This window comes from Amblyomma maculatum, chromosome 8 (genome assembly GCF_055883805.1).
Source record: "Amblyomma maculatum isolate TAMU_Amacu chromosome 8, ASM5588380v1, whole genome shotgun sequence".
NCBI classification, from domain to species: Eukaryota; Metazoa; Arthropoda; class Arachnida; order Ixodida; family Ixodidae; genus Amblyomma; species Amblyomma maculatum.
Window position 1 is genome coordinate 46511660 of NC_139351.1, and position 25476 is coordinate 46537135.

The 25476-nt window shown below is 48.6% G+C and overlaps 1 protein-coding gene across 2 annotated transcripts in view; it reads left to right on the forward strand.

Annotated features, from left to right (window-relative positions):
- LOC146181096 (ferric reductase 1-like) overlaps positions 1 to 25476 on the forward strand; it is an 87353-nt gene that overhangs the window by 25809 nt on the left and 36068 nt on the right. The gene's annotated exons all lie outside the window — the stretch shown is intronic.

Genomic DNA, 25476 nt, shown 5'->3' on the forward strand with positions numbered 1-25476 from the left:
GCGGAACATTTTATCCCATAAAAATCTTCGCCGAAGGTCATTCGTGACAGCGGCCACGGACTATGCGACAAGCCGAAACCTGGCGTAATGGGGCTTTCGCAACAAAAGGAGCACTGAGCTGGAGCTCTACAAGTGACGATGCCCAGGTACTGCACCAAGTCTGATTTCAACTACAAGGTCGATTCACGCTGATGGTGGAACTAGTACATTACAGTGTCTGAAGGGACGCTTATTTGTGGCCGACCACATATGCTACGAGGTTTCCTCGCTTGCATGAGTCGACCGGACAGTTAAAATCCGACTTTGTGCAGCACCTGAATATCGCAACTTGTAGACCAGGGCTCCTTTTCTAAACGAGTCAAAAAGCAGTCACATGCGAAGTCCGCGACCATTTTTATCCTATAAAATGTTCCGTGTGTCTCACTTTTATTTCCATTTTGCTACTCCGGCCATTTCCACACTGTTTGTATTATTAACCCAGCGTGGGGGCTCAGCGATGAGCCCTATAGGATGCGGGTTTGAATAACGGCCGCGGTAGGCCGATTTTCGATAGACGAAAAGCAAGGTCTGTGTGCTGTGCGATGTTAGTTCACGTTAAAGAACTCCGGGTGGTCGAAAATTCCGGAGTCCTTCAAGACGTCGTCTCTCATAGCCTGATCGAGTCGCTTCGGGGCGTTAAACCGCACAAGTCAAACCAAACCAATCACAGTTCCGAGTTTGCGTGTAGCGTCATTGCACTCGGAGGAACTTGGTTATCCATTTCGCACTTCCAAACTGCGGCCTAGCTATTAGCGTTTTGCTAACATTGCGCTCCTAGGGCATTTTTCGGTTGAACCAAAACAGCAAAGCAACCATATGCGTATCATGAACCAAACGGGAGCGGACATGCTTTCCTTTCCTTTTGATTTCTTTCAAGCAAGAGTGGTCGCTCCTGCGTATCCTTTGCTGCACGTTTCTTTTCCGACCAGCAAAAGTGAGAGCGGCTCCGTATGCGTGCCGACCTGTGACGCAAGCATCATCGAAAGCTTCCGATTGGCTGAGAAGGAAAATGAGAGTGGGGACAGTGCTATACCCTCAAGGCAGCCGGCGAGAGAGAGTGAATAGGGAGTGAGCGCGCGACCCAAAATGACGGAAGCACAAAGAAGAGAACAGTGTGGTCGTGCATTGAACCCCCGATGTCGTTTCGCTCAAGGCGAGTGAGCCGCCGTTGCGTTGCTACCTTGACATGCTTTAGCGCCGGCGCTCTTCAGTGGATGGCTGGAAGGAGTTCCGGTGCCGTGCAAACTCCGCGGCTCCTTTATTCTTATTTTTGGAGTTCGTCGTGCTTTCCATCCGCGCACGGAATTCCTGACGAGGAGAGCCATTAGGCTGTCAGCCCTTGGAGGCTCATTGCTTTCTCCTGGCGCGCTCGTAAACGAAATGGAAGGAGATAAAACGCCTATAGGATTGAAGCGATCCGTGCCAACGCATTTAACGCGTACGTGTCGCATTAGAGGACTTGTTGCAATTTACCTTGGACACTTGTAACTGGATTCAATTGCTGATTTTTTTCGGTGAAATGGCTCGCTTAAATGAATTCTGCCGCGCCTTTTCAGGGCTTTCGTAAATCTTTCGCCTGTGCCGTTACGTTTAGTCAAGCTGACTTCCTGTGCTGGCGATCTCGCGGTGTTGTGAGCAGGAACGTCTTCGTCTTTCTGCTCAGCTGTTGAGTACACATTTTTGCTTCTATTTCACGATTAACTTTGCCGATAATTTGACAATATGGGCCTTAATTTACGTGGCGATGTAGGGCTAGCTATGCTTATTTGAAGCTTGTCCAGAAGTTTTATGCTTGCCTCAAGTTGAGTTAATATTGCACTCAAAGTTAAACATTCCGACAGATTCGCCAATCTGGTTATGTTAACACGTGAAACTTGAAAATTCTCCAACTATCACTTTGTACCGCCGCGTAATTCCGTCTCCTCAACGGTTGGGTTCCGCAACTTTTTTCTCCTCACTGGTTGCCTCTCAGCGGGTTAAACGGCGATAGTTACCGAAAGGGGTCTCTGAACGCAACCTAAAGGTAACATACACTCACTGAAGGCAGGAAATGATTACAGTGAAGGCAATTGATTAGTGTTACCATTGTCATGCCATCCCCTCGTGGCTCTGTTCACGGCTGGTTTTGCGGCTATTGAGAAATAAGAACACTACATATTGTAACCTAAAGGGGAACACTCCACAGGAATGAGCTTGGTGGCTTATTTTAATGATGCAGTAAAAAAAAAAATTAAAGTTGGTATTGCAGGATTCGAACAGATGTTTTATTAGCTTAGTGCTGAGGTAGTGTCAATCCATTGCGCCACTGATCTTTTCTCTTTATTGCCTAATTTATTATCAGATTTTACACAAGAACATTACTCCACTCGCACACACTCGCCCACACACACACGCGCACACACACACACGCACAAACACACGCACACCCAGATAATATTACGCGAAAAATACACAGCATGGGTTAAAACCACTCGATTTGGGCTGCGTGATCCATTACAAATCAGTGATTTGCAGCAGCACTTCCATTCTCGGAAGCCATTCAGGTACTTCATCTTCAATAACACTCGCAACAACTTCGCGAAAATACTGCCGTATTTTCCTCGCATCAACGTCTGCATACCTGAAAGCCATTCTGGATGGCCAGAGAGGACACGGGATCGATTCCCGACCGCGGCGGCCGCTTTTCGATAGAAGAGAAAAGCGAGGCGCACATGTATGTGCTGTGTGATATCGGTGCACGTTAAAGAACCCCGGGTGGTCGAAATTTCCGGTGGCCTCCACTACGACGTCTCTCATAGCCGGAGGGGCTTTGGGACGTTAAACCCCATAATCAAACCATTATTTTTTATTTAGACAAACCCGGCGTTTCGGAGCATACTCGGCTCCTTCATGGATGACGAAGTCCTTGCTGTGTCCAGCTGTAAGTAAACGAAATGAGAGGCGAGGAGGGGGCGAATACAGGAGGAGAGAAGGTGGGTGTTGAGAGGGGCGGAAAACGGAAGGGGAGGGGGGGCTTAAAAACCTATGTTGAGTCACGATGCCGGAATGTGCAGTGGTGCTTGCTGCCGTATTTTTCAATTAATTGGGGAGGGGATCAGCGAGGAGTGGACACCATCCTTTCGTTTATTTATGACTCATACTCTTAAAGAATGCTGCATACCGGCATCACCTCTAAAGGAAGATCGAGCCTGCCCTGAAACGTCGGCGCCTCTAGAATACTCACGGTTCGAGAATTTCCAAGTTTCACCTAATTCGGACTGCCATGCAGCGAAATGTCGCATTTGCAATTTATTATCAGTGGTCTGTATGAAGCACATCGCTGGCTCCTTTACTGTGCGCACTCGACAACTGCACGACGAGAGGAGGTTATCTCGTGAATTCATTGAATTCAATTTATTGGCCTGCTTTTGAAACCAGTGAGTAATCATTAGGCTGGTGAAGAAGCAATTACCCGATGTAGCGTCATCAGCCTAAATACAAAAGCAATCGCCCCTCTCCTACGATACAATGACTGGTTCAACTAGCGGCCAATCTTATTCCTAGGAAGGAGGATGCTACGAGAGGCCACATTAAGGCAATGTCTTCTTTCGAGCACATTTGCGCACCCAGTCGCTCTGTCGAACTGAAACCCACTTGCGAACTCCAACGCGCCTAACAACGCATAGTTTCTCAGTCGGACGTGAACATTCAGTACCGCATGCATTCGTAAATGTCTGCGCCGCTTTTTCACATGTGCATGTAAAAACACAACTGCTGTCAGGCATGCGCAAAACATTACATACATCCATTTCACACATGCACATGAAGTTATACACTAGGCACGCAACGCCGGCATTTGCCTTCCTCCGTATACGCTTAACTTCTGAGGACGGTCGGTCTTCCACGACTAATATCGCACCCATCGCTAACACCGTGCGATCACCGACGCATCTTACAACACGTGAGTACCTTCAACGGGCGAAGGCTGCACAGCTCACCACTCGACCGCGCTGTTCTAACTGTTGCACCGCGCCCGCGTTGGCACGCGCATACTAAATGCCACGGGCGTTTTCGCCCTGGCCTGCCCCGCCCGTGAGTTGCCCAACAGTCACTTTTTGCCAAACTACGACGAGGGCTTTCTTTCTACGAAGCGTTGGCCAAACCTGGGCCCAACCTCGAAGTGGGGAAGCCTCCCACTCGCTCTGAGCCGTTACGTGACGACGTGCATGCGTGTGCAAATAACTGTGAAAGGCGCGGATAGGAGCTTGCGTAAACGTTTGCCCCTGGGCGTGCGTGCACGCATGGTTTCTCCATTACTTTATTTCGTTATTCCTAATGCACTGTCTATCACTTTTTCTTTCGCGTGTTGTGTAATCTCGGCGCGTATGCGAGTGCTTGGCTGGGGCCGTTGCGATAAGATCGGCGTGGCTGCGACGGGGCACTTCACCTTATCTCCTACTGTAACTCAGGCGACCGTTTCCTGCTCCCTTTCCTCCATCGAATCTTCGCCGCCTTTGATGCAAACGAACTCGCTGGGAGGGGTTTCTGTTCTCGTCAAACGAGCAGGAAGCGTGTATAGGTGCGAGACAGGTACCTCGTTATCTTCTCTAAATGTTCGAATATATGTCTAGCTGGTACGTAATTAAGCTTCGCATTTTCTTATCGGCGTTTTTCTTTTCTCCCGATGTCCTGATGTATTTCCTGATAATTTCTATGCTGTGATTTTAAGTCGTCCCGGTGATTGCTCGAGGCCTCTCTAACGCTGGCCCACGTCGATGGCCCAGTGGGGCTCAGTGTTAAGGACGCTCGACTGCTGGGTTCCAGAGCAGTTATTTCTGGCAAAAAGAACAAAACGACAAAAAAAATAGAATGGATCTATTCTCGGGTAACACCGCCTGGTTGTGACGGCATAAAGAGGGGGGGGGGGGGGCACATATTGATCACAGCTTGTGTTTTTGATGCAAAGTTCGAAAGCTCCTGTACTTCATTATTCCTTATAGACTAGGCCGTTTTGGGACCATGAACCCTTTAAATCAGACCACCATTCCTCATCATTACATCTTGATGCCAGCAGAGCCTCAACTCCTGTATCTTCGCTCATGTGGTTGCGATTGTAGGGTGCCCCTTGCGTAGATAGCTCTTTGCGGCTCACGCATTTCCTTCGTGGTCACTTCCCACTGTCCACTTAAACAGTGCTCGCAATTCGTGAAGCCAGAATGCTGGGCGTGCTTAGATGTTCCGTGTGGTGTAAATAATCCTTGAATGGGTGTTCACATACCACGCCAACACAGTAGTCTACAAAAGCATGCCGTACTGCCAAGGCTTAGGCCACTGACCTCTTACCACTGATTCTTAGCTGCACCGCAATCTCAGTGCACATAAGTATTCGCAGTTCACTTCGATTGAAATGCTGTCACGTGCCCGCGTGATCGAAGCCGCGAACTCGCCTACGCTTCGACAGTGCGTTTTTGAAGTCATCCTGCGTGTTTGTTTGTTTTTTTCTTTGCTTTTTTTTTGTTATTTCGCTCAAGACTAGTGTTGGGGCTGGTTCCCGTCAGTCACACCCAAACGAAGCGTGACATTTCGAAGCGTGACGTTTCGGACATACCATGACACTCAAGCATCTGTATGTGAACGAGGCTCTGGTGGTCTGCGTGCCAAAGCTTGGTCACATAGATCAGACGATCCTCCGTCACAACGTCACACACGCCAACAAGTAATGTCACAACGGACGGCAAGAGCAAGGTTTCTCTCTCTGCTTTTCTCCCCTATATATACCAGTCGCGTAGGGCTCGGGAGATTTGAATTACGCGTTTTCGGTTGGTGATTGCGGAGGTGTTTTATATGCAATTGAAAAAAATAACTTCACAGTCACAATCAACAATTAATCTACTCCAAAAATCTACAATATTAGCACATTTGAAAACCGCCTCAGTGTTCCATATTGTGCTGCATAAAACACGACCGATTCGTTCCTCTGTTCACGGTAATTGTGAATGCTCTAGTATTGCTACTTTTTGTTGTATGTAGGAGCTTTGTGGTTGTCGGTAGCATGATTAATGACTCATCGACAGAGCCAAAGCGGGAAAAAATTCGTCATTTTTTAGGACGAACGACAAACGAGGCTGATGTTAGTATTCGCTTCGAACTTTCGAACTGCACTTTAATAAAAGAGGAGAAACCGTGATTAATTTTTTTGCACCGTAAAATCCTCCCCCTTCCCCACCTCTCCTCCGAGCAGGCGGAAATTACCGGCAAAGTGACGGGAGAGGGCGGTGGGTTTATCCCGGAACGGCACACAAATTCAAGATGGCGATGGCAAAATTTTTCCACCAAGAAAGACCTCATGCATGTGGCCGGCAAAGAGCGATGTCGCTCGCTACGCCGCCACCGCCGACGTTTATTGTCGGCTCCCCATTTAATTGTGTTTGCTATTTTATTTCATTTCGGCGTCATGGCTCCCGCCTAGTTAGCGCCCATGTGCCCCTTAGCCCGGGCGCACCGGACACCTCGCTCGCAAGGGTCGTCCAACACCCTCCCTCAGCCTTTAGGTATGTGCGCAGGGCGAGTTGGTGTCAAGGTACCCTTTTTGTTTATGATATTTTGAGTTTGTGCGCTGCTTGAAACTGTAAACGATCTCCACACCACCGTCGGTCAAAACCGACTCAGATACGTATACGCCTCTAATCAGTTTTAATCTAATCGTGCCTCTAATAGAGCTGCAAAGGAGGCCTGGATTTGATTCTTGGACTGGATGGGGATGGCCAGTGTAGCCTGGTGGCGCTGCGTAATAAGGACAAGAAGCAGGGGAAGGAGGGTGGTGCGGACTGTTTATTAGCTGGGAGCGCTTACTAAGTATAAAGCGTTTGAACTTCTACTGCGCAGTGTGTACGGTCATTTCGTAGCTTAGCAGAGTCTTCTGGCAGGCTAGTTGGTAAAATTCGTTCGTCTTCAAAACTGCCCGAATAAGACAGGAAAACAGAGGAAACGACTTACTTATTGCTGGGAAGTCTGGAGCAGAAATTCTTTTTTTGCGCCAATCTCCTGCAATTCGTGACATCGGTGATCTCGACAGGTATAGTCCCTGTGATTTTTTTTAACAGTGAAATGACTGCAGCCTGAGGTCCGCCTGCGAAAAAAAAAAAAAAAAAAAAAGTCTGCGCTGTTCGGTTTTGAAAAAAAAGCTTGTGCCGGCCGTATTCTGTTCGCTGCTTTTCCTTTTTTTTTCTAGCTTGAAAATTGCCGTCATGTTGAGAGCTATAGAATGGAAAAATCAATCGGCATGTGTACGCAAACTTCGGTATCACTTGCCACTCCTTTAACGACTGCTGTGAACGGTTATCGTTAAAGATGACATCTCATTTCCCTGGAAACCCCTTCTACTTAATACTAGACAGTTATCAAATAATCTTCATTGCGTCACTGCCTCATAGAACGCCAGCCCTGCTGTCTGCATGATTCGTTTCTTTCTAATCGGGTATGGTTATACAGATGTCAGAGGGCAACGTGAAACCACATTTGGCCTTCACTGCCACTGTTATTCATCTCGACCTTGGACTCGCTCGCCGCATCGAATAACCTTCGTGCTCGTTCAGTCATTTTTCAATTCTTTTTTTCTCCGTCGTTGCTTAACCGCACATGTAACAAACAGAACCCGTTGCCACGACAGCACCTCTGCGAGGGACCAATTTTCTTGACATAATCCGCGTGGGCACACTATGGAGAGCTGCATACCATTCGAGAAGCAGCATACTATTAGTGCCTTCTGCGCATGCGCGAGCACTCGCGCCGTGTGCGCGCGCGATCGTGGTGAGAAAAGAAAACTGCGCACACGCCTCAACAGGCTGGCGCATACGCCCATCACGCAGTGGCGGCGTGCCTTTGCTATGCACTGCATAGTGTATCGTCGGCCGTGCCGGTTGGTTGCTACTTCCGGGCCGCTGTGCTCGCGCCCAGTCACGCTCTCCTGGTTTTACCTGACCTTGAGAGGAGGCACGGCGCTGAAATATGGTAATAGGGGGGTAAACCCGAGAGTGCGCAGTTCCAATCCGCCTTTTGCATATGCCGTGGTGGGCGAAAATAGTGAAGACACCTTGGAGGAGGCGTAGTCTGATGCATCTGTTCATTGCCAGAGGGAAAGTAAGGGGAGAGACGAGGTCCTGGGCTGGCACGCATGTGCGTTTCATCCACGTTTTGATGGGAACGGCATGTGCAAACTCTTCGGCGCCAACTTTCGGCCCACGCTGCAGGGTGACAAATTTATTGGGAGTTTTCCCACTCAACGAACTCTTGTTCATTACTTGCTGCTGCACCTAAACTATGCCACTGGACACATTAGCACGCTAGTGTTTCTCATAGCCTGAGCTGCTTTGGGACGCTAAACCCCACAAACCAAAACCACATTTAACATGTTATAATCAATACCGGGTCACAGTTAGCGCTCGCGCACTGGCACTTCGCGGATTAATTGTTTACGTCGTCGTAAGCAGAGCTTCCCAAGGACGCGGTAATATTGAGGCATCCTAGAGCAGCCTGGTTCCTGGTGTCATCTTGCGCCCTCAAAGCTCTCTGCACGCACACTGAGGGTGCGTTGGGCGCCCTCAGTGCCCATCGCGTTAGCAGGTCTATTCGATTCAAAACTGCTTCTCGGCACCAATTCTGGAAAAGTTCCGCTGGTGCTAGTCAGGTACCGGCGAGGTGCAGTTCCAGTTCTTTGGTTCAGGTGCAGCGCGTCAGCAGCGCCACACATTGTTGGTGTGGCATTTTCGATCGGGCCTTGTCGTCTGCTCGCTTGTTCCTGTTGGCCGCGAGCTGTAAGTTCTCGCGGCCTATTGCGGCTATTGTCGTGCCTCGCGAGGTTATGGATAACAACATTGTCGAAGTCATTTTTATGACATTTCTGAAGTCATCCGACAGCGAGGACGAGGAACCCGACGCCGTGCTTTCCTTCGTGGCAACAGAGTTTTTACGTATCGTGGTTCAGACGGAGACCGATCGACTGTTTCGGACACACAGCAACCGAGTTTTCATACAAGCGAAGTGCTGTTGCTAGATATTTCAGCTTTGAACTCTGAAAGGTATTCATGTTGTCACATGAGATCTTAGAGGAACTTGCCATTTTCTCGAGAAAGACGCCGGATCGACGACGGGGAAAAATGTCTATATGGTAGACCATCGATGTTTACAAGCATTTCATCGGCAGCGCTCGTCGTCTGCTAGCACCGTCAACAAGTGCACCACTTTTCTGCACCTCCTCCTCGGAGGGTGCCGCAGTTCTTTGCACCAGAGTGGCACCACGACTGCACCAAAATCAATAGCGGACGGTGGTGCAGGAAACGCTGTGAATAGAGCGCTTCGGTGGAGCGCACCGTGAACAGGTTCCGGCGGTGCAAAGAGAACCACGGCTCAATCGAACGCAGCTGGAATTGCCTGCTCACTGGGAAGTGAGCAGGTGATGCTAACGCGATACGCTGAATGTCCATGTTGTGTTCCGAAAGGAAAACGCTCTGTGCTCCGCTACGATGGCGGAGTGGTGGTAAAGGCGCTCCACAGCTGTTCCCAAGAATACGCGATGGAGTCCCGACCGCGGCGGTTGCTTTTCGATGGAGGCGAAAGGCAATATTCCCGTGAACTTTGCGATTTTGGTTCACGTTGGTCGAAATTTTCGAAGCTGTCCACTAAGGTGTTTCTCGCTGCCTGATTCGTGCTTTGGGGCGTTAAACCCCATAAACTAACCCGAAGCGAATAGCCGCTGTGAGACCATCTACCTCCGTGGGCTTTGAAACGCTGGCTGCATGTCGGACAGAAGGCGATGGCGAATTCGACTTTTTAGTCGGTGATTTGCAGCAATTTGTACTTGACCGCAAACGTAATCCAAAGTGAGGAAAGCTGTGGAAATTTTTTAAATCGTTGTAGATGAAATTAAGAAGTTCTTGCGCAGAGTTCTAACCGCAAACTATCCCCTCACTGGGCAGTCGCTCTACCACGTACGCGAAGCAGGGGAGTTTGAGCAGACGGGATGGGGAGGCCAACTCCTCTCTAAGCTGCATCAGCAGTGAAGAAATAGGGAAGATAATATAGCGAAGTGCTCTGTATCGGATTCTCATTTGTTAGAAGGAGCGTAGCCAACATCTATGAGTCGTGGCTATGTACATTGCGTCAAGAATTGGCAAGTGAACATCGCATTTATTAGCAGACGTAGTGGACTTCGATAACATCGCTGTAAAAAGATATGCATCTTGCGCGTTTTTTAACTCGCCGCATGTCTGAGTTGCAGCTTTTTATAACCAATTACTATCACCTGCTCGGCCAGTGCTTTAAAGTGGGTCCAATAGCGTTCAGGTCGTATATGCGTTGCAGCTCTTGTTACCTCCTTGCGCAGAGGGCATGAAAGTGGGTTCCAGAGTTCTCTAATCTCTGGAGTGTGGAAAGCCGCTATTGTCGCGTGCTCTCCCTGTAGAGCATGCAGTTGTGCACAACACGGCCAAGAGGCGGCGCGGTGGTTGCCACGCATTCGTGCACATATCCGTTGCGGGCTTGTCGCTCCCCTTTCCTTCTGCCAGACGCGCGCATACATCCCATTTTCCGCCCAGATAATAGCACGCATTTTGTAACACACTACCTCGCTCCAAGCACGTGCTGGCGCTATTAGGTTAGGTTATCGATCAAGAGGTAAGGTACTGTGCTGGAATTGCCTGGCATTGTGCGCACTCCTGAACCACGCCGCCTGACGAAAGGGTGTAAATAAGCGAGAAAAGTGCCGGTACGTCTTTCGTGGATAGTGGTAGAGGCAGATAAGGGCGGCTGGAGTTGACTTCGTAGAGGTAATCCCCGGCACCGACAAGGACTGGTGAACGCTTTGCACGTGTCCTCGACTGGGCATTAGTGCACGGAACAACTTCTAGATTTAGCTTGTGATGGGTTCTGGTGGGTCGTTGAATATTTGACGACCTGGTGATCAGTTTCGGTATAAGAAGAGCGACACGTGTAAAGAATTGGATTACTTTATTGTGTAAGTACTCTCTTGAATGCTGGCCTGTGTTAAAAACCTACCTGCTTTTAGAAGCTTGGCTGATCTCGGCATCATTATACATTCGTGTCGCGGCACTAAGGCTGCAATGTTCACTGCAGCTGAGCGTATTTCAGACGAGACAAAAATTTAAAGGACGCGCAAGCGACGCGTTAAAGAGTAGGCGTGATATCGCATTCAATACCGTATTTTGGCTGATTCCGCTGATTTATTTGATGCATTTAAACGTTGGTTTGCGGGAAGGGTGTGGGGAGGAAGTGAAGACGCTGTATCTGTCACGTTTAGGTGAAACCTGAATTTGCAAATAGCGGCATACAAAATGGAGGTACATATGTCGTTGGTTTGACTTCCTGTCGCAATCCTGTTCGACTTCCTGCCGTCAGCTTGACGAGCAGATGGATGCTAAATGGTATAAGAGAAATGGTATGACACCACCCTGGCTGGGCTCTGTACAAAGAAATGTTTCCTCACATTTTTGAAGCGAAAATCTTCGTTAGGCTAGTCAGCTCCGAGTCTCGCGTGTGCTCCATCGTTAGAAAAAGCCACAGCTGCGCATGCGCAAAGCTCATGACGTCACAGGAGAGGCGCAGGTGGTCGGAGCCGCCGCAACCGTCGCCGCGACTCCGCCAATTGACCTTTAGCCGGTGCCGCGCGCTTATCTTATGCGATGTATGGCTGTAATCAATGTTGCATCGTGATAAGCCATGGAATATCTATAAGGTGCAACCGTGAACAACAAGGTAAGCAACAACTACGCCAAGAAACCACAAGCTAAGCCATGAATGACATCGCCGAAGTGTTTCGCTTCTTATATCCGGGCTTATAACCAAGCTAAGCCACCACCGATTTTTTTTTTTTTTATGAGAAGTCACTTTTTTTATGTCACGTTTTCTGGTACGTATCTCACGCGATGCCTCAATTCTGGGGTGCGGCTACTGATTTGCGGCTGTACGAGCTTAGTAGGCTATCGAGCAAATATCAAGGTAGGGTTACTTCTGGTTTCCGTGAATGCAGACAATATTAGTTATTTTATGACGACACATGCGCTGAAGCTGCCCACAGAAACTACCATCAGGGGCCATATTTTGAGTTGGTGCATAACATTGCTGAGTTTAAGCGCTCTCAAAAAGGTGACGTCGGCTATGCAATGGGATCGCCATTTAGCTTAAAAGTCAAGAACAAAAGTTTCTGTACAGTCAGTAGAATCCATTTTTGGATTGGAGATAAAAAATTATTACTGTTATTTGTCCAAATAGGAGCTGCTTAGTAAAGGGAAAAGCGTGATTGCTACTTTTTACTGAGTGGAGGATCACTGGCGGAACGCTCATACTGCTCTCACTTTAATGCAAAAAAAAAAAAAAAATGTTGGGCTGAGCGATCTTGTTCTTCTTGTAAGTTGATTTTAGATTGCAGGCGGAATTCCTTCTTCGGATTCTTGGGGTAGATGTCCCGGAGTAATACGCTTCACCTTTAAATGTTATGACAAGTCTATTGTCAGTTTTACAGACGCGAAATCGAAACGCCAAGAAGTAAACGTGTAAGCAAAGAAGGCATGAGGATATGTCGCGTTCCGCCTCACTAAAAGGTCCGCAGAAACGTAAGCGTATGAATACGATATAGAGCGCTTACCGCACCTCTTAGTTTTCAGCGGATTACAATGGGTCTTCATATTTCTACTCATGGCCCTCGGGAAAATTAAAACAAAAGCACTATCCCAACCATTAGAAACATATCAGTTTTAGTGTCTTCTTGGCGATCTCAGTGTACGCACGCTTAACGAATCGGCCCCGTTGAAGTGGCTCCAGCTCTCAAAGGGGAGTGGGTACTGGCAGTCGAGGGGTTGGGGGGAGGGGGGGGGGGGGGCGTCAAGCCTTAGACGAAATACGCCGCAGTTACCCTATCTTGAAACACGATTATTTGCGCGTCCGCAAGCTTCTTCGCCGCGTCATTTGAGCGGTTGTTCTTTCCCCTAAGCGAGGTCACTTCACTTTCTGAACGCCGTTTACTCGTTTTAACGAACTTCATTGTTTGTCGTCGCCTTGTAGAGCCGCTTTTCTGCGCCAAGTCCGCTGTCACTCAGCTGCCACCTTGAATGACCTTCGGCAGTGCAACCGCGCGTCAGGCGTGGACGAAGCAAGGCCGAAGACGACGATTTAACCGGACCTTGGTCGATACTAGTGCGTGTGGGTCGCAAGAGCGTGTTGACTTGCCGGTTATTACTGCTGGACAGTTTGCACGCCTGCTTGGAGGGCAAGTGGCGAACGTTTGGGCGTCGCTAGGTTCGACTAGACTGACCCAGGTGTGCATCGGACACACGCCGCTGGAGACCAAAAACCTTTCGCTTTTCACCTCACGCACTTCGGTTGCGCCGGAAGAGATCATTTGCGGTCATTAAGATGTTGTGTGGCTAAGTTGTTGAGTCAGTCTTTTTCTTTTGTTGCTTGCTGGAGGGGCTTTTGGAAACGGTGCAACAGGTGCGAACGTGACTTTTCTAGTTTTCTTTTTTCTTTGTGCAATGCGGCATTTAAAACGAACTGCGACCTTTTAGTTGAGCTGTAAAATATTGCTTTTTTTTTTACGCAAGCTTGCCATAAGGCATATTATAGAAACTCATGTAAATTATTTTCCGTAAGGAGCCGGAGCAGGCTCCCGCTCTTATCGTTGTCGGTGAGTCAGAGAAATCCTCTTCCCTTGTTGTGGTTAGTCCCACTTCGCGCAGAATCTGTGTCATTGATGCCCTTGTCCCTGCACAAGTCCACAGCAGGTGGCGAACATCCACTTTTGCAGCTGGTGTGGAACACTTCGGGCATGTGGTTGGTCCGATGTCTGCTTGAGATTCCCATCGGCATGTTACCGACGGGGTAAGGGCTGCCCCAACTCTTATCCTTCTAAGGGAAACCTGCTCCAATCTCGTTATGAGGAAGGGGGAATGTACACGGGGGACTGAGGGCACGTGTACTTTTCCTTAAAGAGGATGCTAAGATGGGAACAGCGGAGCGGGAATCAGAAGGCAGCCTGGTGGGGGCGCATTAGTGTTTGGAACTTCGTGTGTGAGGTGGTCAACTTTTCTCTGCTCAGCGTTCTCAGCATCGTCTTGTGTCCAATGTATCTGGATGCGTATCATAGTTTTTTTACTGAGCGCGTGGATTTCCTGGGTTGCGTACAGGTTTCATTCCCTGCAAGCTCTGGAAATGCGGTAGTCCGGCTGGATTTGTCGGATTATATAGCATCGAGAGAGAAATAGACAGCGTTTGACATATAGCGCACAGGTATTCTTCACGTTTGCGATGATCACGGTGATATTGGTTTTTTCCCCGCCTTACCCACGTGTCCAATAGCGTTGTTTTGTATCTCGGACAGCCTCGTTATTTCCAGCGCCGCCGCAGAAATGTCAGTCTCCATGATTAGCCGGCGAAGACCACAAGGGAGCCTGCTTGTCACGCTGCAAAAAGCAATACAAACACTACCCTGACGAGAGCATGCAGAAAATGCACTCCGTCGGCGTTTGCAGCAATTTTCTCCGTCGCTGACTCCTGCATTAAGCGGTGTTCGCAGCAGCTGCCACACACGTGCAAAGCACTACGTCTACAGCCCAGATCCGCGATCGCGAAGGAAGAGAAGCCATTTTTGTTCCACCTTTTTTTCTTTGCCTTGACACAATAACTGCGCCAATAGGCCGTGTTTCGCCCCAACACTTGGCTGGCAGGCAAGCTGAACCGTCCTAGCTGTAATGTTTTTCCCGTGTGTTGCTTTTGCATCTACATGTATGTTACGACCGGATTTGCAACGAACAGACCACTTCGTTTCTTTACGAAAGGTGCACGTCTTTTTTTTTGTCATTCGTACGCAACTAGAAGTGAACTGTTTAAGGACAAAAGTGATGACTGCATTCATTAAATGGTAGTAATTATCGAATGAAGCTAGCCTCTATTTTGGGCTCAATGCTGCGCGTACGGCACTGATCCGTGACCAAGGACTCCTTTTCGATTATGACGTCACCAGCTTGTTGAGAGGCGGGAAATTTCTTCAGTCCAATTGTCTCGCCCGTGTATGAACCTTCTGCTTCTGTACGAGCACGGACTGCCAGAAAAAAAAAAAAAAACTATAACAATGATTCGTTTCCAAAGACAGAGCTGCTCTTATTTGGCCCTATATAAACATTATGCATAAATATCAAAAGTTGCGGGGAACGCTTAAGGCTCCGTCCTTTAGGGCATGACGCGCCAGCGTTCATGATTTCCCTTGTGGATCCTCGTTGGCGCACATGCACTGTGCTGTTAGTTAAATTACGTGTCACGAACTTTGTGCTGCTATCATCTCAAGCACGTTCCCTATTATACAATCGTAATACATAACATTATGTAAAATGTCATCTTGCAATTATTTAGCATAGCTTTACGTTACCACATTATGCGAACGACCACTCAACATTTGTTTGGCGTATATGTAGTCCCAAGGTGACACGTTACGAGAAGAACTATGCTTGACACACCACCCCTCTTGACAAAGCCGCACGAACTTGCCTGCGTGGCCGAGGGGGTATTGTGTCTGATTTGGGATCCAATGTTCCCGGTGGGTTCGATTCCTTTCTCTCCCCACCCGAAAGGAGAAGCTCGGGTAGGAGGCCTCTGCTAACACGGTCACGTCACGTGATCGCGTTATGTCACAAAACTCGACAGCCAATCAGTGTCCGTCCATGTCAGCTGCTACCACCTTCCGTTGGCATGCTTGTGATTTTTCAGTTGCGACATCTACGACGAGTTTTCTGAAGAACGCGGCATTTAACAATCTGGCGCTAAACACACTGTTCAGCCTCATGTTTGGCGCATGATAGCGATAGCCGCTTATGCACCATAAAACTTCATATAACCATCTCGTTTTAAAAATCTGATTCAAAGGAATTGTCTGGAATCAAGCGTCAGAACAGCGATGCTGGTTTACTTCGTTGAACTTCAGCTTGAGTATCAGACTAGGCTTTGGCGGTCAGAAATTGAATGTGTTCCTGGCGAAGTGAACTAGTCCTTTTCTATTAACGCTGTCTGTTGTTGTTCATGAATCTTGGTTGCGAACTTTTCTGGGCGCCCGAAAACACTCTAATACTCTCAAGCACCATTTTTAGAATGTCAAGACTATTTACTATACCCAATAAGGAACTAAAAATGTTCCTCGAGGTCTTCGAGGAGCAATAAAAGCCATCCCTGATCACGAAAGGGTGTCTGATGGATATGTCATGTAAAGGAGCATGGTGGCCGTAGGGGCTCTGCACAGTAAATACTGCAGTCATAGGGAGCAGCAGGGTTGTTGTTGTTGTTGTGGCTGTAGGAAGAAGGAAAAGAAAATGCACGGGCCTGCTACTGGCTTTGTAGCTGAGCCACCTCCGCTGCCTCGTGCAGGCAGAAGAGACATTTATTTATTTATTTATAGGAAGGGAAAGGCGCGGTAACTGTCTCACTTGTTTTCTGTGGACACCGCAACCGCGCCGTAAGGGAAGGGAGGAAGGTGGGAGTGAAAGTGGAAAGAGAGAAAGAGGAGCCGTAGGGGGGGCCGCATAGTAATTTCGACCACCTGGGGATCTTTAACGTGCGCTGACATCGCACAGCACACGGACGCCTCTTCGTTTCGCCTCCATCGAAACGCAGCCGCCAAGGTCGGGTTCGAACCCGGGTACTCCAGCACAGTAGTCGGGCGTCTTACCACTGCACCACCCCGGCGGTACATTGATTTATGAGAAAATAGAGGAGAAAGAAAAGGAAGAGGGAAAGACACGCGCCGCAACAACAGCCGTCGTCCACCACCGAAGTGGTGGCGGGTGCAATGACGGCCTACAACACAAAAATTCGGTGGCAGGCTAGCTCCCGCCGCAAGCGGCGGTGACCTACCTGCCCCAGCCCCATCAGGGGAGCAGCAGGGGGATTGCATTAGGACATGATGCACTCGCACATGCTACTGCATTTCACCGGACAGCCTGATACCTTTCAGCATTGAGCGCCGCTTCAATACTGAATACTTCAGTACTGCTGCATGCTAGCGACGCGCCTTCCGTGACGCGCAATATCATGATCAGAGTCCACCTATTTTAGACTGCCCTGAAGCTGTGGCTCTGTGGTTAGAGCTATTGCTGCTCAGCCGACTGAGCCTGGCTCCAACCCGGCTGTGCCCCGCCGGGGTGGCGCTGCGGTTTCTGCGCTCGACTATACTGTGCCCAAAGATGCGGAATCGAATCCTGGCGTCGGCGGCCGCTTTTCAATGGAGGCGAAAAGCAAGGCGCCCACGTGCTGTGCGATGTCAGTGCACGTTAAAGAACCACTGGTTGTCGAAATTTCCGCAGTCCTCCACTACGGCGTCTCTCATAGCCTGAGTCGCTTTGGGACGTTAAACCTCACAAACCGAACCGAACCCGGCTGCGGTGGCCGCGTTTCGATGTAAGCGAAATACGAGGCTCCCATGGGCTGCCCTATGTCATAGCACGTTAAGGAATGGCGTTTCCCATTGAATCTTGTTAGTGGCTCACACCACATGACGAAGTTTTCCCGTAGCACACTGCATGTTGGGAGGGGACCACAGACCAACCCCACTTACCCCCTCATTGACGGTCGACTTGAGGTTCTGCACCAGATATAGGACTGCCGTTCCACACCAGTTCTATAATCGTCACCAAATAGTTATTTGCTAAAATGATTCATTTTCGCCACTATACACTGCCCTGCGCCGGCGGCGGTCAAAGTATACGCATCATTTGCATACTACCTAAGGTCACCAGAGTAGTATTCTAGTACATTTGCGTCTCGCCTTCGTAATACATGACCTGCCCATGCCCGTACGTTGCTCGCTATTGACACAGCATACTTCGTGTCCTTACTCAACCCTCGCTGTCCATTTCCTTGTCCCTAAACACGCCAACCTAATCTTACGCACCCGTACGTTCCTATGGGTGCCCAGATGAAGGTCGACCGTGCGCCGTCGCGTCAGGCGTGCTCCTAGCGCTGCAAGAGCATCCCGTTCTCGTGCATCCGAAATTGCGTGCGCGCCCTTTCCGAGGCGGTGGCCTCCGTTGCCGGGGCTTTTGTTTCCGGCCTCACTGTATAGTAGTACACGGACGTCGTTGCCTCTGCGCCGGCTATTACGTGGGAGTCACTGAACCGACGGTTCTTGGCCCTCAGCTTCCCCTCCTTCCCCTCCCTCATCGCACGATCATCGCGTGTGCGTGTGTTTTGCTGCCCCTTTTTCCTATAACCTTGGCTCGCTTTCCAACGACGCGTCATTTTTCTTTTTTTGGTCTGGTCACGGATGCCAGCATGCAGGGTTTTCTGTTTCCTTTTTTTTTCTTTTCACGGAAGAAGCGGAAGCGGGCAGGTTTAGTTGGAACATTATGCTCGCAGATGAGGTAACCTTCAGAGCGTCTTTGGGAGGCAGAGGGAAGGGGGTGGCTAGCGAAGCTGCGGATGTTCCCAGACTCTCTAGTTTCTGGAAAAAGCAAGAAAAAGCACGCGAAATGCCATTCAGCGCGTGTGGGGAGCGTTGGTTTGGCGGTAGAAGGAAGACCTTCAAGGCAAACCGGAAGCCAGCGCGGGCGGCAGCTTCGTGTGCTGCGCTGTTCAAATAAACATTGTGCGTGCTCAGGACTAGGAAGTCGAAGCTAATTATGGATCTCGCTTGCGTTGTTGCTGCCATCTTCTCTGTCTGAGGTCTTGTTTTGTCTTGCGGGGAAATTCCAAATTATTGCAGTAGTAACATGTAACCACAGCGGAGCACGGAGCGGGAGTCGAGGCATAGAGAATTCCCGCATCGTTACTGGAATGTATAAGCTTATATATATATATATATATATATATATATATATATTAGTACTAGTTGCTAGTCTGTGCAGATATCAGTATCTCTCTTGGGAAGAACGGACAATACGTTCGTCTGTAAGGAAGATGTTTATGGTACGGGTAACTCCTTACCCTCAATCTATGGGACTGGAAAATTTTGTCTCCTAGCGTGCCGCTAGCTGAAACTTTCTGCGTGGCGTGCGACTCTCAAAGCGGGTTGTATGGGGTGTATGGGGAAGACTCCAGGCAGGCAGGCAGCCAGTCCAACGTCCCTCAAACTTCGTCAGCCTCCTCTTCTCACCACCATCACTTTCACTTTTCCATCAGTCTCTGCGTAGCGCGTAACAATATCAATGATCTCGAGGCCTATCACGCACCGATTCGAGTTGAAGAAAAAAATATATATACATATATATAGCAGGAAAATTGGGGACCTCCCTGGGCCCTCCGCACGACCCCACCTTCACTCAAGCGTTCATGCCTAATATATCCATGATGCTGGCATCCCAGCTGGCGGCTACCTACTGCCTTGGCGGTTCCGCTGGCCGCAGGGATCGAGGTCTCCCAGCCGTATACCATGTTTGAATTGGTTTGGACTGACTCCGGCTCGCCAGGCAGAGCACTTAAGGACGCCAGGAGACAAGCTCTCTCAGATAATTTGGTCTGGGTGGCGATCACTGTCGTGTTGCGCCAGGGACCGGGGAGGAAGGAAAAACTTCCTCCATGTGTTGCGCAGCGCAGTGCATGAATTTGGGGGGTCTCGCGGTCCGTGTTTTGTCCACACAGTGTGGTGAAAGAAATGCTTGCCCTGTGAATTCCTTTCCTCGTGTCAGTCTTTTTTTTTTTTCGGTATGTGTTAATTTTTCTGTAAGAGCATTTGCAGATTGGTGCTACTCTGCGTTTTAGTAGTGACCTATCACTTGCGTGCGCGCCAGTATTACCGGGTGTTGGACGGCTGACCCAGTGGTTCTGAAATCAGTACGCCGTTCCCAGATGTTTTTTGAGTTTCTCAGTTCGTTACCAGAAAACCTTTCTTGTTTTGCGCCTTTAACATGTATACTCGGCTCTAGCATTTCTTGCCGTGATATAACTATTCTGCTTTTTTGCACATGTATGCCGTAACGCACACACATATGACGTAACCAACCTTACCTTTGCGCTGTGGCCATTGGAGGGTATTCTGAAACACAACGGCTCCTGTAAAGCGCCACCTTACTAGGCATTATTGCGCACTGTGCTTCGGGCCAGTTAATTACGTCGGTGTAAAAAAACTGATTGATTGATTGATTTATAGGAAGGGAAAGGCGCGGTAACGATCTCGCTTGTTTTCTGTGGACACCTCAACCACGCCGTAAGGGAAGGGAGGAAGGTGGGAGAGAAAGTGGAAAGAGAGAAAGAGGAGCCGTAGTGGAGGGCTACGGAGTAATTTCGACCACCTGGGGATCTCGTTACGTCGATGTAAGAGAGCGTACAGCATAGATTTTCGGACGGGTATCTCACTAGCAGATGCTATCCCAACACTGTTGTCGCCTGTGTACACATTAGACTATGTAAACGTTTGGTTTGGTTTGGTTTGGTTTGTGGGTTTTAACGTCCCAAAGCAACTCAGGCTATGAGACACGCCGTAGTGGAGGACTCCAGAAATTTCTACCACCTGGGGTTCTTTAACGTGCACTGACATTGCACAGCGCATAGGCGTCACTTTTCGCCTCTATCGAAAAGCAGCCGCCGAGGCCGGGATTCGATCCCACGTCCTTGGGAACAGTAGCCGAGCGTCGTAACCACTGCAGCACCCCGGCGGGGTTATGGAAACGTTTAATTAAAAAGTAGGGCTCCGCCGCAGTGGCTCAGTCATTATGGCGCTCGACAACTGTACCCACGGATGCGGGATCTAACCCCGGCCACGTGGCGGCCGCTTTTCGATGGAGGCGAAAAGCAAGACTCCCGTGTGCTCTGCGCTGTCAGTGCATGTTAAATGACATTAGGTGGTCAAAATTTCCGTAGTCTTCCACTACGGCGCTTCTCATAGACGGGCGGTTTGGGAAGTTGAACCCCATAAACCGCGAGCGCAGTGGTAAGACGCCCGACTACTGTGCCGGAGTTCCCGGGTTCGAACCCGACCGCGGCGGCTGCGTTTCGATGGAGGCGAAACGAAGTGGCGTCCGTGTGCTGTGCGATGTCAGCGCACGTTAAAGATCCCCAGGTGGTCGAAATTACTCCGTAGTCCTCCACTACGGCTCCTCTTTCTCTCTTTCCACTTTCATTCCCACCTTCCTCCCTTCCCTTACGGTGCGGTTCGGGTGTCCACAGAGCAAGTGTGACAGTTACTGCGCCTTTCCCTTCCTGTGAACCAATTTAACCATTTTCCACTGAGCAGAATATTTCGTGCAAAACAGCCCTTGTCTAAGCGTTCGCCGAGAGTTCGTGGAGGCTAGGCCCGGTAATAATGTTACGTGCCCATCGTATTCGTCTCTTTGGAAAGAAATCTGTGTTGTGCGTTTCAATGGAAGCAAAACGAAGAGGCGTCCGTGTGCTGTGCGATGTCAGCGCACGTTAAGGATCCCCAGGTAGTCGAATTACTCAGTAGCCCTCCACTATGGCTCCTCTTTCTACTTTCACTTCCAACTTCCTCCCTTCCAGGCGCGGGCCAGGTGTCCACAGAAAACAAGTCTGACAGATACTGCGCCTTTCCCTTCTTGTGGACACGTTATTAATAAATGCACTAATTAGAACGTGTATATCCATTTTTCTTAGAGAAATTTTGTTACTTGCATTCTTTTCCTTTGTATCAATTTATTCATCCGAACGCGTAATATTTTCCAGAGAGTGCGGAGCTGAAAATTGCGTTTTTCTTCTCCTCCACTATTTTCTTTTTTTTTGTGACGTTGATGGTCACTGCGATATTAGCTTTTCTCTGAACGTTGAGGGACGCAGGTGACAGTGTGTCCCAGAAGCGTCTACTGGCGGAGACGCTTGTACTAGACTTTCTTTCTGGCGTTTTATAGCTTACGAGAGATCCGTTTCCACCAAAAATCTGTTCATAAAATGACATAATATATTGGTATCATCACCATCAGTCTGACTTTTGCCCACTGCACGGAAAATGCCTGTCAAGTTCCAATTAGTCCAATGCCGTGACAGATGCGAACTTGCTCCCGAAAACTTGTAATCTCATCTCCCCACCTAATTTTCTGCCGCCCACTGTTGCACTTGTCTTCCTTTGAAATCCAGTCTGCTACCTTCTCATCAGATTCCTTCGCATCGCTTGCCTTCGCGCATATGGCTTGTGCCAATGCCCATTTCATCATCTTGATCTCTACTAGAATGTCATTGACTCTCGTTCCTTCCCTGACCCACTCTGCACGTTTCCTTTCTCTCAACGTTACAGCTGCCATTTTGGGGTGCGTAGTCCTTTGCGTGGTCGTGAATTTAAGTGGACGTGTTTCGTTAAAGGGCAACTCCGGAGGTTTTTCGACATTTGAATATTCTGATAAAAACTTCTGAATATTCTGATAAATTTGGGCGCCATGCGATAATTCATTTGAGCACAACACTATTTTAAAATGTGCAGTTTTCGTGGCTTCAGTTAGACGATTTCTGCGGGAAACACTGCGTTTGTGACGTCACAAACAGTACTCCCATGTTTCTGGCCACTCCCCGCGCGATTGCGAAATTTTAAGGCTTGTATTTGGTTATTTCAGACATTTTATGGGCTCTGTCATAGTTTCAGTACTTTTTTTCCACAATCGAACGCGCGTGCGAGCGTTTTTTTAATACTGAGTGTGAAGTCACCATTTCGTCAACTTGGACTTTGTTTCTGGCCGTGAAAGCAGTTTCGTTTCGATTTGCTGTTTTTTCTTTTTAAACATACTTCTAATTGGAATTTTGAAATAAGGCTTTTTTGTGTTGGAGTCAGGACATGCCGAGGAATGTTATTCAATAAAAAACACAAAATCTGAAAAAAAAAAAACGCCGGAGTTGTCCTTTAAAGTCTCGTATAGAGCAACTTAAATTTCTTTATAACCATTTAAATACCGATGGATGGGAAAAAGATGGAGAATACCTCAGTAATCTGCGATTTGCTGATGACATTGCCTTGCTAAGCAACTCTGGGGATGAACTGCAAATATTGATTGATGACCTAGACAGGGAAAGTAGAAAGGTAGGCTTGAAAATCAATATGCAGAAGACTAAGGTAATGTTCAACAGCCTCTGGAAGGAACAGCAGCTTACATTATAGGTAGCGAAGTACTGGAAGTAGTAGGCGATTATGTCTACTTAGGACAGGTAGTAGCCGCAAATCCGGACCATGAAAAGGAAATAACAAGAAGAATACGATTGGGATGGAGCGCATTTGGCAAGCACTCGCAGGTTATGTCTAGCAGCTTACCGGTATCGCTAAAGAGGAAAGAATATACCAGTTGCATCTTACCTGTACTCACCTACGGCGCTGAAACGTGGAGGCTAACCAAGAGAGTTCTACTTAAGTTGAGGACAACCCAGAGGGCTATGGAACGAAATATGGTAGGGGTAACATTAAGAGATAGGAAGCGTGCAGAGTGGGTCAGAGAAATAACTCAAGTTACCGACATTCTAGGCGAAATTAAGAAGAAATGGGCATGGACAGAACATGTAGTGCGAAGAGAGGATAACCGGTGGTCGGTTAGGGTAACAAACTGGATTCCAAGGGAAGGAAAGCGTAGCAGGGGGCGGCAGAAAGTTAGGTGGGCGGATGAGATTAAGAAATTCGCAGGGGTCAAGTGGATGCAGCTAGCACAGAACCGGGTTAAGTGGAGGAATATGGGAGAGGCCTTTGCCCTGCAGTGGGTATAGTCAGGCTGATGATAATGATGAAATACCGAACGTAGACGAAATTACCCACAGTTCCCATACCCGCATATGCTGCGGTATACGCCTTTCGCGGGCATGCACCAAGAACCGAAAAAACGAAAGTAACCGAAAAAAAAAAAACAACCGTAGAACGAAGTGCAAGACAATAGTCGGCGGGGCGACCCGAAGCTCGGGCACTCTGATCACGCGCGTCGAGCGGTAAACGTGAATTTCGATGGCGGGTAAAGTCTACGCCGCGTGAACTGGTTGTGCGCGGGTATTACAGTGGTCGCGGTCACGGTCTCGCGTGCATAAACTTGTACGTGCTAAGTAACCGCGATGCGCGTGGTCGCACCGCCTCTTTTTTACCTCCAAGTCACGCCGAGCTGGCGGCGACCTCAAAAGATGCTGGACACGGTCCCCAGTGGATTAGCGTGCCTTGTCCCGTCCCTGCCTTCCGTGGCTTCGTTCGGCATGCTTGCCGTGACCCGGCGTCATTGTTTTTTTTTTGTTTTTTTGCAGGGACAAATGACGAAAAATGTTCAGCATTGTTTCCGTGTTCTTTTAGCAGACACATAGGTTCCTCCTGAGGAACGACATAAAGCAGCTGAAATGATGTAGTTTAGCCCGTGTAACCGGTAAATTAGTATACCGCAATGTGAATGAATAAATTTGGCTTGGTCGATGTTTTGTCCTCAGCAGATGGAAGTTCTTGACTCCAGAAAGTAAGGTAGTCAATTCGTCTTTTCGTGGATTGTTAGGAATGCAGGCTCAAATATACTCTTAAAATCAGGGACAAAAGTTTGCGGGAAGGGAATTTGTTGAAACATATTTATTTCTGTGCTACTGGGCAAATGTGGAGGAGGGAATGTGTTTAATCGCAAAGGGACATGCACGCCGCATTAAGAGAAAAAAATATCGCAGGAAAAACAAGGGAGGGAGGGAATAAATGCTTTTCCACAAATCCGCATCCCGCAAACTTTTGGCCCTGATTGTACCATGCGGTAACTTCGATATGATATGGCTTCTGGGTGGCGCGTTTCATTGCATGTTCCAAGTGCCTGCGGCTAGGATAAACGTCTGCGTAAGGGGCTTAAGGCTGTTGATTTAACAAGTCTACTGGATCCTCTTAAATATATTCCTGATGGTTAGCTTGTTTAGAACCGCACGTTTTGATCGCTTTGGTGGTTGCTATTTGTTGGTGCTTCGCACGTTCTGTTTGACTAATTTTTGGTCAAAGTAAATATCATACGCCACTAGTAGGACGTTACGAATAAAAAAAAAACTTGCATTGCTCTTCACACATCAACTGTTGATAAATCGCCATGTTCAGGAACGCGCCTGTTGTATGCACGAGAGGCCTGGGGACTTCGATGCTGTCATGAAGAGGTCGTGCTGATACCTGCCACGAGGTTGCATATTTTTGCTTTCGCCGCCTATACTGCCGGCTGGTAGGTAGTAAAAAGAAAACTGAAAGACGCGTCCAGGGAAACCGGGCAGCTAAGTAAATGCAGACAGTCAGTTGTCTTTAGGGGACCGCAGGTGACGTAGCAGTGATGTCGACGAATACTACTCAAGTCTTCCTTACTCCAGAACTAAGTGGCGTATGGTATTACTTTGATCAAGGATTGATCAGAACATACATTCGGCAGGCTTGTCTCGTTCTGTGGCTGCATGTGTTAGCGCTATTACTTTCATATGTTCAGAAAGCAACTTGCGCAAATTTTTATGAAGAAAACAATTTATCAAATTAGGGGTGTAAAATCCAAGTGCATGGGCAAAACT